This window comes from Dromaius novaehollandiae, chromosome 8, assembly GCF_036370855.1.
Source record: "Dromaius novaehollandiae isolate bDroNov1 chromosome 8, bDroNov1.hap1, whole genome shotgun sequence".
Lineage (NCBI taxonomy): Eukaryota > Metazoa > Chordata > Aves > Casuariiformes > Dromaiidae > Dromaius > Dromaius novaehollandiae.
The window spans coordinates 37,608,630-37,623,968 of record NC_088105.1 but is presented as its reverse complement, the minus strand read 5'-3'; the positions used below and the strand labels follow the sequence as shown (position 1 = coordinate 37,623,968).

At 39.2% G+C, this 15,339-nt stretch overlaps 1 protein-coding gene across 4 annotated transcripts in view; it reads left to right on the top strand.

Moving 5' to 3' along the window:
• DAB1 (DAB adaptor protein 1) overlaps positions 1-10,096 on the top strand; it is a 169,152-nt gene extending 159,056 nt beyond the window's left edge. For all 4 annotated transcript variants that reach the window (XM_026105178.2, XM_064516260.1, XM_026105204.2 and 1 more), the window contains one exon: positions 6,809-10,096. The gene's annotated coding sequence lies outside the window, so the exon portion shown is untranslated. The remainder of the gene's footprint in view (positions 1-6,808) is intronic.
• Positions 10,097-15,339: the final 5,243 nt, after the last annotated feature.

Below are 15,339 nucleotides of genomic sequence, written 5' to 3'. Positions count from 1 at the left end.
GTTACTGGATGGTACCGTGTGGTAATTTGGCTTTGCCTTTGGCCCCGGCCAGCACTGATATAGCAGGCTGTCCCAGGTTTGAACCATTTTAAGAGTTCTTCCTTAACTGGAGAAAGAGGATTTGACCTTTATCACAATCCCACCCTCTGCAAAGCTATATACGTTTCTTTATTACTGTTTATCGTAGTCAAGATAATTCTGAAATCCATCAAGGGGAGAATAATGGTAAAATCTCTCTCTAATTTTCTGATTGTCAGAGGTGATGTATCCATCATAGGTAAAACGTGCGTGATGCTGATTTACAAATCAGGAGTTCTGGAACTTGAAACAGCAGTTTCAGTCTGTTACTGCCTATCACTGTGTAAGGCAGTCAAGTGAGAGACTTACTGTTCTGGTTTTATGTAGCTCTGAGTAAAATACAGTCTTTTACCTAGAAGGGGTCTCTGGGAGCTTCAACAGCAGTGTATTACCAGTGACTCCATATGTTTTTTCTATATTTTCTGTTAATTTTTGTACAGACTTGTATAAAATGTATATAACTCTCAGAAATGTATTATGGGAATTGTAAAATACTGTTACTGATTATTGTGGCTATTATAGCAATTCCTAAGAGCCGTAGGCAGGAACAGGAAGCTGAGCAAAAAGAAAGTCCCTCTGCAGTGAAGATACAGTACTAATATCATTGAGCCTCAATGCAGCGCCATACAGCAGCAATCTGTAGGAAATCCACTTGCTAAAACCAGCCCATCTAATTCTGAAACATGGTATCATCAGAGCAGTGGAAAGTCTAATCTCCATGGAAAATTATCAATTCAAGACTTACTGCTGTGTTGTGTACCGAGCCTAGCATTTTGAGAAGAAAATGGAGAGAAACATGTAGTAGAAAAGAATCATAGTCTGTAAAAAAAAAAAAAAAAAAAAAAAAAAAAAAAAAAAAAAAGTCATTTTTGTGTGTTAGATGGAGATTACTTAGCTCTTCCAGAACATCGTTCTTCACACCAAGAACAGCAGAGTATACAGCTCAAACGAATGGACCTTTCAGCAGCGTGACACAGTATTGTGTTCAGAAATTTCAAATGTTCCCAGCATGTCTATGAAAGCAGCAGCACACATACAGTATCTGTTTATCCTGTCTTGATGTATCCAGAATTCTCAGCTGCCTGGTATTTTTCTGATCTTTCAGTGTACCTTAGCAATTTGGTTTCTTGGTTCCTTCTGATCCTCCATATTCTCATTTAGAAATAATTCTTTCAGCTCCTTAATTTCTCCATTTCTCCTCGCCTTTGAGCGATTTTCCACTTAACCTCTCAAAACCACATCCTACCGGCAACCACTCTTGTAAGTTACCTTTTTAGAAATGACTGTGGGTTCTTAGTAGGTAGATGCGACGTTTTATGAATAAGTTACATTTTTGTCCCTTTATGGTTGGAGATGAGAATCAACATGAGCAGGGATAGTGGTTGTCCAGAAAGGTTGAGGAGAACGATGAATAAGATTGTTGTCTTCAGCTGACTTATATTTAAACGCTGTAATCCTTATGTCTTTCTCCAGCTTGTGGAGGGATAGCTATGGCGAGAGGAGAGAGTGAGAAAGAACTGTATTTTGCTATGCTTCTACGGAATGTGTTATGTGTATCCTATATTGACGTTTTTGGTTAAAGCAAGAAATTTGAAAAGAGGAGTTTTCGTCTGGTCATCGTCTTCGCAGCAGTGCATCCAGTCACCCTGAATTACAGGAACTGACCCACAGATGTGTTAGGTACATGCAGATCCCACTGGTGTGGGTGTTTCTGCTCTTAGGAATATTTCAGCTGAGTTCAGTAATGGGTCTCGCACTCCATGGAACTAGGGAGCCCCGAAGCTACAATGAAGAGCTTAGCGAAGGCTATAGGAAGGGGAGCCTTTGAGCAGGAGAAAGAAAAAGGGCAGGAGTGAACTCTGACTCTCTGAAGTCATGGTGCTTAGGAGACCTATCAGTATGTTGGCGGGCATCTTGTAACGAAATATCCTGCCTGTGGAAAGAAGAAAAAAGGCCTGAACACTGGGATCTAATATCTCAAATGCTATCTGATTCAGTATGGACCATGTAAACTGATTCTTGAAGGAAAACAAGCGAGAGTAAAAATTCAGAAAGAGAATAATAGGCTATTTGGTGCCACAATTATTTCAGTAAAAGCCATTTAAAATGCTGGAACAAATACAGCCCTATTGATATGCTGCCCAGTACAAGACTTGAACTGGCAGTTGTTCATGAGAGATTCTCAGGAAACCTTCAAAACATTTGTGGCTAGAGCATATCTTCCTCAAAAAATTGTTTAGTTGTTCCGTGAAATGTGTGCAGACAATTAAAAGCCCTCAAAATATGTCACACCCTTCATGATGCTATCAGCACTGTCGTGAGAGCAACAGTTCCTTTGAATATTTGTCTATCAGCTTTCAGTGGTACTTTGATGGCCCAGTGCCATCCTCCATCTTTGAACATGTGCCATTCTTAGTGATAAATGCTCTTAAGGCGTTAGTCAGCTCCAGAATGGACGACTGTAACTCTTTATCTCCGCTGTTATTAGGAATTTGACAGAAAATAGCAATTTACGGACAAAGTAGTGTCTTCTCTGCCAGCTTAGTGAGTCACAGGAGGGCATATTAAGCTGATTCCGCAACCTCCTGTTACTTTTTGTCCACTTTGTGTTGCACTAGGACTCTGAATGGACTTAAAATATCCAGCCCATATTTGCAGGACCTGTTATCTCATTCATCTAGTGCAACAGCAATTGAACAGAGTCTGGAGAGAAATGTCATGATGATTACAGGTGACCTGTTCTTACAATAGGTCCTAGATCTGTCATTCTCAAACTAAAGAGACACCACCGAGGTGGTGGTCTCACCGAGAGACTAGGAAAGACTTCTGGGTAGATTTGCTGAAAGAATAGAGGAGCTTTCCAGTCATAATCCCTGACTAGACAGTTGGCATATTTATGCAGCTAATAGAAGCTGGCTGTAATAAAAATTATCAGAGATAAGGCACTGGCTGTTAATGAGTGAATGAGAATTATCACTGAAGATTTTCAGTTTGAAAATTGCTTGCTGAGTTCATGTCCTATGTCATTGGATCAGCATGCAGTAGAGAAGATGCATTGCACTCCCATTTCCCTTCACTTGCATCCTCAGCACAAGATTTTCATTTTGGCTGCTGTTCCAGTGCACTTATTTCATGAAACTCTATCATTTGAGCCTGCCCTTTCTGATCAGTCAGCCAGGAGTAAAACCTGTGCTGAGAATCTATTGTAAAGGGCAAACAAATCTATGAGGGCCTCACCTCTGTAATTCAGTACATCTTATCTGTAGCTTTGCGCATAGCAGGGTGCCCTGAATCAGTGATGAAAGGACCGCCAAAGTAAAAATAGTTTCTTCCTAACCAAGTCCTGTCTCTGCTATGTTTTGTGAGTGATCTCATCCAAACAAGCCCAACTGGATGCTGAATCTTTCAGAAATGTTTTACAATGGCTAGTTCAGTTGGGGAGCAGATGTTAATGTCTTAAAATTGGATGTAAATTTACTTGCAGTATTTACATAATGGTATTCAAAACCTCGTTGTCTCCTGCCGTAGCGTGCTGTACTCAGGATGCATACTGTTTGCAACAGTGTCAGGTATTACACAAGATATTTCTTAAAATGGGCAGAGTAAATGAGAAATTTTAAGCATGAAGTATCTTTGAAATACACCTGTGGAGCTTACTAGGGGAAATTTTCTCTTCAGCAGTTTTTGCAATGAGCAGAGTCCATAACACTTGCACAATATACTTGTAGCTTCCTAAATATTTAGATGTCTAACTTAAGGCATGTATATTTAAATGTTTTTGGTCCCCTACTGTAACCTCTCGGTTTTGTCAGATATCCGATCTGTGAATAGTATCCTTTTCCTGTAATACATGTTTATTTGGAAGCACTATACAGTATGAATAACCACATTGGTATGTGAGGATATGAGGATGTAGCCAAACAGTTGATAGTAGATTCTAAACAAATAGGAAAACATCTGCTTTTCAAACATTTATGAGGAATTGCATATCCCTAAAGATGATAGCACCCTTCAAGTAGGATTTAGGAGCAAAAGATGATGATCTTATTTGTGTTCTTGGTTACTCGCTCTAGGTTAATGCAAGCCCATTGGAAGTGCTTCTGGACCAGTCATAAAAAGGGGAAAACACTAAAGTTCAGGGCTTTTATGTGAAGGGGAAGCTTTGTATGCTGTTTCATTTGTTCCTTTTTTTTTCCTGACAAAGACCCATTCTTTCACTTCTTTCCCTCTGGATCTGTTCCTAACAGAGTGGTAGAAGTAGAAAGCAGAAAATCTGGGTGAGATGATTATGATGCTGTGAGAACAATTAAGCTCACTTGCCTTTTAATGACACTTCCTGTGACTTTTGAGTGGAATATGTAAGAAGAAGGGGTTTTATTTCTGCCTCCAAGCCCCTCCTGAATACTTCTTGTGAGAGCCCCCCTGCCTGGCTTTGTCAGGGACACTGTCGCTTGACTCTGCATTTGCCTCTTTGCTGTCCCCTTCTGCTCTCTCTTGCTCTCTTGAGTATCATCTGTTCTTTGCAGATGCCATTTTCAATGTCAGGCCATAGTCAAGATGCACGGCTTGAATTACCTCAAAATAATATTAGATAACAAGTTCCAGACATTGACCAAAAGAAGAAGGGAAAAGTTTTGACTGAGATGCTCTCATGCAAGTACAGCAATTAGTCTCTCGTTTAGCCATCCAAAAGGAAAAATCTGCTAAAAGGAAGCACAACTTTATTTCAAAGTGCTCTGATCTGGAAGAAAAAGTTCTCAAATCAGTGAGAAGTGCAGGCCTTTGCCACATGGAGTGTATGCTCAGAATAGATATTGGATAGGAATAAAAGCTAGAAATTTCTAATTCTCAGGTCTGCCAGATGAGCTGTGGAAACACTGATGACTGGTGATGAATTCCTCCTGGCGTTCGGGCTGCATCTCTTCCAGTGATTTCAAGTTCAGTGACACCTTAGGACACCTGTTACTTAAGTGCATCTGCATATCTTAAAGATATTTGAGGATTGCACTAGCAAGCACATGTGACGTTTTTAAAGGTTTTTTTTTTTCCCTAGGGCATTTGAAAAGTTGGTATCTTTTGTTCCGAAGGGATCATCTCCCTCCTTCCCTCTTTCCCCTTTTCTTCTCTCTCTTCCTTTTTGCTTCCTTCTGCAGTCACCTCAGGTTCAGCAAACGCCTGAGGAATGGCCTGTCGTGTGTCAGATTCCTACATTAATTAGTACAGATTTTTGCTGGACTAGCTGCGATAGATCATGCTGCCAGTTTCACGTCCGCCGTACATGAGAACTGGCATAGGTAGGCTTAGCACACGGTATGTGAAACGCAGTTACTTACTCTCACTCGTCTCTTCTGATTACCTTCATTTTTTCAAGGTCACAAAATGTATTTGCTTCTTTCTGTGGATAATTTCAAGAGCTTTTATTGAATCATTCAGAGGGGATTTTGCTCATCCTCTCCTAATGCTTTTGTAGTGTGCTCAGGGCTTTGTGTAGGTAGGAGGTGAGAAAGTAAAGTCTTTGCAAACTGCAGAAATGGAGTCATTTCAAGGAATAAGAGAGACGGAGACAGCCTTCCCTGGCAAACAGGGAGCAGGCCGTATTTTAGAGTGTCACCTCAGAGACTGAGTAAATGTGAACCTGTGGATACAGCTTTAGGCTGGCTTTCTGATCAGCAGCGTCGTCTTTGTAGCCAGTGATTAAAACCCGGTGCTACCTCCCGTCAGGCATTTCTGTGCTCCTACGTGGCCAACCTTCTCACTTTTTTACTTAAAGTCAGCTTTTGCTGTTACTGCTGTAACATGAGTTTCATTCGAACTTGGTTAAATTCAACGTCATGCTGTGGTATCTGAGTATTTATCAAGCTGTGGAGAGTTAATGCAGTATGGCATTAATTAGCCTTTCTGCCTGTCTTGTTCTTTTTTTAGATGTCATTCTCAGTTTAATAAATTACTTTCTGGAAATGGAGTGGGTTGTAGGGTGCATGGATGGTTTGCTTCACATTGCAGCCACGATGAACATAGTATTAAGAAAACATACAGCCTCTGCTCAAGCCATAGCAGCTTTTTTCGACCCCAGCTCCAGGACATTCATAATAAAGTATCTGTTAGCAAATCGACATGCTTTCCTCCCATTCGTAATGATTGCACTCATGGCTGTACTGACTCCCACTCCAACCTCGCAGAGCTATCTTTCCTCATTTTTCATAGGCAACTTGTGCCACATCTGTATGAAAATATTGTTACTTTAAATCCCATCACAGCTTCATTAGTTCAGCTTTCTGCAGCAGGTTTTGTTTGCAAACGTTTTTTCGATGCGACTTGTGTGAGATGCGCGGCTTTGTTCTGTTGTTGCACTGCTGGGGTGGGATTTGCAGCCTGATCTGAGTACCAGCGCCTGATGCCAGCTACATTTCTGGCCTGTAAACTCCAAAACATCCAGTCATATAAATATCATTTCATTTTTTTCATATGTCTATGCCCAGCAATACCTCCTGAGGATCTGTGCACAGCCAGTACTGGGAAAGGGAATTGATTATAAGCATTCATTTTCTGCTGTAGTGTCACATTTTCTTTCCAATTCAATGGGGCTGCTGTGAGCATTCAAAGCAGCACAGAGCAAACGTGTCCTTTGGGTTCGAACTCAAGAGGTATTGCTGTTCTCAAGCAGATGTTCTAAAAATGCTCTGAAAATGTCAGGGGACAACGCCGCTTATTTTATTTTTATTATCCTCAGGAAGCAGAACCTCTCTACGCCCAGATCAACAGACCTAAGAAATAGCACTGGTAGAGGCTTGTGGTGCTCCAAGACTCAAATGAAAACCAAGAACCTGGCAGGCCTTTGGCTTTCATGCTTTTTTCCGATTGATTTTGTCTGACAAGGATAGATGATTGCCTCCTGGATCGGTTCTACGAGCGCTCCTGATAATTTTTGGCAACCAATGGTAGATTCCTGTGGCAGCACAAAATAAAAACAGTCCCTGCTTATCATACCAAGAGTCCAGTCCCGTCCCTGCAAGTCATGGGTATCCAGACTAGGAAATCTCACTCCTCCGTCTTCTTTTCGACATGTGTTGTCTTCTGTATGCCACATATAAATAACGAGCATTTGAAATTTATTAAGTATTAGCCATTCTTTTTCTTTTAAGCAAAATGCAGAATCTGTATGTAGCAGTGGCATTATCATTCAACAGCCTTTTGGGCACAAGTCGGCACTTTTTATGTCATGGTGACATGTTTTTCATCATCCTTTACATCGAGCTGATCCTGACATTTTTTTTTCCCTGTGTAGGCATATTTAAACAACAACAAAAAATACTGGCAGTGTCATTTTTTCTTTTGTATTTCTTATTCTGTAGTTTTGTATGAGTGACAGATCTAACAGCAAAATGCCTCTTGTGGAAATGATTCTTAACTTGAAACCACAGAATAAAACTCTGTTGTTTATCCATCCTGACTGAAAAATGTTGCCAAATGGACCTTTAAGTTATAGCGCATCATGAGGAAGAAATGCTGCTTTTCGGTTTGAATACTCACATTGTGGGTAGAGAAAGGACATCGAGTCCCACTGATGAACGAGACAAAAGATTCATTATTTCCTAGGAAACGCTAAACAAAGTACGGAAAAGGAATATTTTTATTTCTTCAGTATCTTGCTGCTGTGATGCTATGCAGACAAGTGTTTTCTTCTCTGTGTGCCATTTTTGATGAAAAATATCATTTGCCAAATAATACTGGTACAATTCTGCTTCATGAATTTGGATGAAACGGACTTTACACAAGGGACAGCGGATGGCATGAATTTTGGAAAAACAAACTGATTCTGTGATCCAGTTGTTCATCTTTATCACTTTTTGTACATCAGAAAATTCAAATGGGATTTTTATTTTATAACTTGAAAAAAAAATCTTACTGTTAAACTCTTTAAATGTTTAAGGGGAAATGGCTTTAAGGAGTTCGAATGAAAATTGCCAGTTTTTTGTAAATATAAATGTTATGAAAATTCTTTTAATAATGCCATTACACGGTAGAGAAGGTAGCAAACTGCAGTGCTTGGGAGGTGTGGCCAACCCCATTTGTGGTTCTCACAACACACGAGTTTTTTCACGTGCTTACGGTAATGGGCTGAAGCTCAAGTGCATTTGCCAAAAGCAGCCAGCTTGTCAGCAACTAGTGAAATTAATGGGAACACATGATTTTATGATCTAGCTTTTTCACAGAAACATGCTCCACATAAAAGAAATCACATTTCATTGACATTTCCTTATGATTCCAGAACCTCTGCATAGAAGTCATCAAACTGTTTACACACAGAACAAAAGAATTTAAAACTTCCTTTTTTTACATTTATGAAACAAAAGTGCAGTGTTTGGGTTCATATGTTTAGCACATGATTTTCATAAAGAAACTATATATTTTTGCCCTACAGAGAGTTGTTATACAGGTCAAATGTGTTTTCCTGATGTTCCTATGCAGTTACAGTATATTGAATTTAGTGGTTTAACACTAAAGAAAAAAAGAAAAAAAAATAGAAAAAAAATAGAAAAAATAGAAAAAGAAAAAAGGTTAAAGAAATCAAATGATTAATCAGTTTTTAGGGTTATTGTGCAGATTTTGTTTTTAAATTGACACATTAGGATTTACATTTTTGTCATGATTAAAATAGGCCTGGAGTTATAAATGTTTTACTTTCTTTCATCTCTGTTATAAGCTAAAAATGGTTTAGAAGACAGAATAACTGGGGTGGTGATTGTTAATATGTACAACCAAATCTCACAACATGATTCCAGTCTTTTATTTTGAATTAGAGCAATTAGAGAAATGTGCGTTACAGAATGTATGTGAATGAAAAATTAGCTGTGAATAGACCTAATGAACCTACAGAGAAGAAAACTTTTATACCTGTTCACGGTTGTTTGCTTATTCCTCAGTCATGTGCAAACACTTCTGTAGCAAATCTTGTTTTCCCATCAGAAGAAAGATAAGTTTTCTGACTGTAGAAGATGAATCAGAACCTGGCGGATTGAGTGTTTTGGGATTAAAAGCAGAGGTAAAACCATTTCTGAAGGACGCTCCTGTACGAGTATTTTCCTAATTTGCACAGAGGTGCTGCTTTCTTCCTCAGTGTGGCTCTTTTAGGTTTTGTCCTTACCATATGGAACCATGAAACAATTTTGATTCATCATAAGCATTTGGGGTGTAGTGTAGTCAGTGCATTTCCAGTTATGGGGTAAAACGTTGAAAGAAGAAGAAGAGGGTTATGTCTCAGAGGATCCATTGCCATCATATCTGTAGGATGCAGATCATTTTTGTCGTCCTTGCAGCGAATAGGTGCAGAGGGAATGAGGCTGGCATTTTAGTGTGTGTCACGAAGGACCGTTTTTTTACAGTTACCAACGTTCAAAAATAAGAATGAATTCTGAATTGTCTTGTCGTACAGTCAGATAGTCCTTGTCATGGTTGAGATGCTGATTTGAGAGGAATGTAAGGCCTCTGCCACTGTACCAGTATTGTAGATAATTTAAATATCCAGCTTGTGCAATTGTTTAATCCCTCATCCTTCACTAGCACTAAATTCGTCACTTTAAATTTAAAAAGCAGGGAATTCCACCAGCCATCCTGTTATCATCCCCCGTAGATTCTTGATCTTTACCTGTCATGAACAGATATTTTGATAGATCGTAGTCATCCAAGTGTCTGATGAAACCTTTCATCTAATAACGTACTGGGCACCTTCTTTGCAAAAATGTTTACTCCGTGGTTTTCTTTCACTTTTATTTCTGCATTCTGACACATATTTTTTTAATAAAGATGAGAAAGATAAAATGACTGTTGCAGTACATTTCTAAACCTACTTTAACTTTACCTCAGATAATGACCATTTGTTAACACATACGGACACATTATTTTTAACTTTATGTATAATGCATTCAACAACAAAAATACCAACAAATTTTTAGAAATTTTCCATTAATTTCTGTAACACGCCATGTAATACTGTTATGAATAAAAACATTAAAAAAGGTGTCATTTCAGTAAGTTTGTTTCATAGCTTTTGCTCTTCTGTGACAATTTTGCCGTTCTTACAGCACAATGTACGAGTTGGTCGTGGCCAAAATTTTTGACAGCAACTGAAGATCTGGGAAAGGAGAGAAGCGCCTCAGTTTGGGGGGGATACCTAATCTTATGTGCAAATTTAAATGTCTGAATGCTTAATTTGTTATTTCTGGATGCTGCCTCCCCCTTCTTTTGGTCTCTTTTGGGGTATTCTAAGATTAGCATCCTAAAAGAGTAGCCCTGTTGGTGGCTTTGTGTAAAACCACAGGTCCTGTGAGGGACCATGCTGTGTAACGCTACACGCTGTGATAACTTTGTGGCATGAGAAGTCGCAAATCATCTTGCTCAAATTTTCCTCTTGAAATAGACATTTCTCATTTTAAATCTTATTTGAATGTGACAATTTTGGAAGTTAGTAGCAAAACCTCCACGTTTTCTAGTAATACGTGCAGAATTGAGAGCAAAGCCTTGATTCAGCAAAGCGCATTACGCTTCGGGTAGGCTCGTGTTTTGCTGGTGTGAAATTCTGAGGCCACGTGCATAAATGAAACTGATATTCAGAGGTACTGAGTACTGGACCTTTCAGTCAAGGTGGGGAATAGTAATGTTCTTTGCCTAATATGTAATGTAAATATGCAAGATATCAGAATGAAATACAAGGCTAAGAAGTATATCTGTATATAGGTGGGGAGAGATGTGTATTAGTGTATGTGTATTAGCTTGTCTACTCTCTTTGTATTTCTTTCTCTTGCTGTCCCATCCCTTCCTCTTCCAACAGAAGTGTCCGGTAGGTCATGCTGAAACTTCAGTTACTTTTGTTACTGCATATTGTTGAGATACTTTGGTCCTGCCAGAAATGTAGGTCATTCTGTTATTGTGAAAACATGCTAGAATTAATGTCCTTATGACTACATATATGGCTAACTGTAGTCAAGTTTCCTTTAAAGCTTGGAAGGAGGAACCTGGTCTGTTCTTTCTTTTCAACGAGCTGTGAAATGTTAAAGTGAAAAGACAGACACAGCTCAGCATGGTTTTAAACTAAAACCTATTTTTACAGTGTTGGCCAAATCTAATCTTGTTTGTAATGATCTGGTACCCCCACAGTGAAGCTGTTTTCCTTTGAAAAATCAGAAAAATTTTCTCATGTTGTACTAATGCTATGCAGATGTGGTTTAAAAATGCAAACTGGGCCGATTTGAGATCTTGTCTAGTGGTAGTGAAGAGTCGCAAAGTAGGAAGAATGTGGCTGCGTGTTAGCATTGCTTAGAAGGGAAAAAAAAAATCACAGAAAAAAAGCCTAATTCTTACTGTGGTGCTTCAGTGTACTCTATTACAATCATATTCCCGTAACCTAGGCACATTAGGTATCTGTTGATTGCATACCAGAGTATCCAGCTGGAATATAATTTGTTCAAGAAATAGGACCAATTTAACTGATGCTAATTAAGGCCATGATCTCCTGTAGTAATGAGAATTTATTTAGCAAAAGATTTTCAGACTCAGCCTACCATTTTACCTAAGTAAGGCAGAACTCTGACAGATCTCTCTTCTCTATATCAGCGACTTGATTTTGTAGTCTGGGAATCTGCAATTTTAACTTGCTTACATTACATTTTGATTTAAGGCAATGCTTTATGTGCTTTAATCATTCCACAATGGCAATTGCTGCAACAGATAAGCTAACCTCTTACTTCCTTTTTCTAGGTTGTGATATATGTTTTCATGCACCATTTCCTTTTTTCTTTCTTTTCTTCCTGAACGACTCATGTCCTATCAGGTTTGTATTTATTAGTCTTCTGACAAACACCATTATCAATCAGAAGAATATCATCTCGAAGGAATGAATGAGGATGTCTGTTGTCATTTCCTGTGGAGATTTGAATCCATTATCTCCAGCTGTCTCATTAAACCAACGTGGCAAGCATGCACTGGTAAACGAGCACAGTGCAAGTCCAAATGGCAACCAGGAGATGCGGGTTTTGGAAGAATGGGTCATCTACATGAGCATCTCTACTAAGATTACTGGTGTCCCTGTCCTTGCTCCTGCGTTTACGGGTTCTGATGCTGCTCCTGTGTGTGAAATCCATGGGACTTGCACCTTGTTCTAGCTGTGGTTGGATGCTGTTACGCCGGCAAAAGCCATGATTTGTAAGAGCAGCTCTGCGATCTCTCTTGTGAGTAGGACATCCACAAGTTGGTCTTCTCATACTGATTTATTATGTAGGATCAGTCCTATTAAGAATCTTTTGTTCTTCTTGTTGTTTTTTAATACTTACGATAAAGCAGAGAGCTGGCATGGAGAAGAATAAAGGTTTTTCTTTTTCTTGTTTCACTTGCTCTCTAAAAGTGTATGGAAGCTGAATTAAACGTTTCAGCATGACAGTGAGGAATATGGGGAGATATCCTGATACGATTTCCTGATTACCTGTAACATTGCCCATCTCTTTCTAAAATTATCCTACTGGAGGCAGGAAATATCAGGTCTATTAGTGAAACGACTGTCCAGCTATTAGTTTTTAGAGCTTTAAATAGTCTTATCTCAATGGAAGTGTTTGCCCTGTGGCTCATCTATCACCCCTAAAACGTTTTATCAGCACCTGAAAAATCTCAATAAGAAGAATAGCCTCAAACATTATCCATCCAAGTGGCTTTCAGAGGGAGAATATATTTTTTTAAAAGTCTTTAAAGATCTGATATTATTTGCTAGCTGTTCTATCCCATTTCATAGCTTCCGCAGCACCACTTATATAAATACTTCTAACCAGCAAGGAGAGGAAATCACAATAGATTAAAAGAAAAACAGGTTAACAGGCAGCAAATCAATGTCCATTCAGCCTCAGACATTTGTGAAAATAAAGGATTATAAAGAATTATTGCCAGGTACTAGCAGTGTGAAGACTTTTTTGCGTATCTTTGTCTTCCTTAACAGTAGGTAGTTATTAGGGGTTTCAGAAAAGCCCTCAATGTAGAAGCCTGTTGTATGAGAAATAAGTAGAAAGCAGTTTTAATGCTATAAGCTGTTGCAAATTACTCTAAGTTTAGCAGTACTTGACATATTGAGATTATGATAATCTCAGTTTTTCTTTTAAAAAATGGAATAATTTGCGTGCGTGTGTGTGTTTTATCTTGAAATCTAATGGATGTGAGATGGAGACAAGGGATGCACGCATGTGTTTTTTTTTCATTGTTTACTCATTATCACTGCTCTCTTACTGTCTTTTCACAGGACCTTAGAATTGTAGCCTCCAAAGCAGATGAACCTATGCCTCATTTGGACCAAGTTCTTATGAGGTGTTGTTATTTTCAGTGAATCAACAGGCGGAAAGGAGAATAACCTCAACACGGTGAATTCTCGATATCAGGGGCTTTTCAGATACCAGTTCCACCACCAGAAAATGACTGTATTGGTAACAGAAATGATGGTGGAATGGAGTTTGTAGTGGAGAGAAAAAAAAAGGGGGGGGGGGTCCTTAGGTGTTTCAATTACAAAGTATATTCTTTATATCATTCCTGGTAGATCACTCTCTAAGACTGGTAGGGATGTTCAAAAGGTAGTTTATGGTTTTGATCCACCTGAAGAGGCCCTTCTGCTCCCTGGGCCCCATTTCAAGATAGGCATTTGATTACCATGTATCTGATGACCCTATATTTGCAACCTCAAGTTCTTCACCTTGAAACTGATGGGAGAGCTCCACTCTTAACTTCAAATGTTTTGGTTGTGTTCCAGAAGGATGTGTATAATGAGTGATGAAGCAGGGAATGAAAAAACAGTCTTGAAGAAGAAAGAGGAAAAAAATGCATCGAGTGTACCATAAGCAGGTTCTTGCTGGTGCTTGTCTAGCCTTTCTGAGAGGAAGGGCCTTTTGTCCCTGATATGTTTCACAGGGTATATTGGGACAGGAAACTGCCATTTAAAAAAATCACCTTTGATGAAACTGTATAGGTTTTATTTACAGGGGGCAAGGAGTTACAAACTCATGCTTGTGTTATCAGCTCTACAAAGAATGTGTTACACTTGAAAGCTCACTGAGCATAATGGACATTTAGTGAGTCTTCATTTTCAACTGTGTTAAAACCCACATTCGATGACTTACAGCACTGTTAGGGCTGAGTGCTTTGGGATTTAGCAAACAGCTCAGCAGACAGCCACAGCTATTGCCCTCAGCAACGAAGAAGGAACAAAACTGTGGAAATAGGACAACGCACTGTTACAAGGCAGCATTCCCACTGATCCACAGGCACGTTAAGCCTCAAACTGCAAGGAGCTGGAAAATGCGTTGTGGTTGTAGTTCTGAATTTTACATTTTAGACCTGCCTCTAATTAAAGCAGATTATATGTTATGTGGAATGCCTGGCTTTGTTTTTCAGTTCTCTCTGGAAAGTATGCTCTCTGTCTGCCGCATCCCTGCTGCTGTTGCTATCCTGGCTTCTTTCAGCTAATTCGGTCACCACTCAGGTGTGTATATGTGTGATGAGAAGAGCAAGCTGGAGACGTGGCCACGTGCAGGAGAAGCTTGCTTTGAGGTCTTTACACACCATGGTGCTGTCACGGTGTTTAGTAAATGCTAGAGCATGTTCTGTGTGTATAATCTTAGCTTCTCTTTTACTGCTCTTGCAATGTTGGATGTGTACTGCATTCCCCAGCCAACAAAGGTCTTGCAGATGGAGAGGGCTTTCCTGTAAATGGTTTTTAGCTGTGCACAAATGATTAACAGCTAAATCAATTGTGTCAAAGGTTGAGCAGGCTGTAGCAAATAGGCACACCTTGGTTTTAGTCTGGGACAAAGTCATTTGAAACAAAAAAAAAGACAAAAAAAAATGTGCAAAGCTTGTTTGCCTTTTCTAAGCCATCTTTTCTAATAGTTTGTCCTCCATGTGTAGAGAGGAAAGGGCAGTTAATGTTACTGAACACGTAGTCAGTGATTAGGTGAGAAACTGCCTGCTTGAACTACAGTCCTTCTTTTCTGAGCATGTCCCACAAGGAACCAATTAATGTGCTTCCTCTGTGTTATATTGCTATTGTCAAGTTGCTTAACTCTAAAGATGCAGAAGCCAATTGCTTGTTTTTCAGAGAGGTGGCTGCATAGTCAAAATAGTATAATGTGTAAGATAAATATGACACATCAAGAGGTATAACAATTAGCCAGCTCACTACACTGAGGTCATCAGTTTTAGTGTGCATTATTGAATGTGTGTTATTTTAATTTCAAC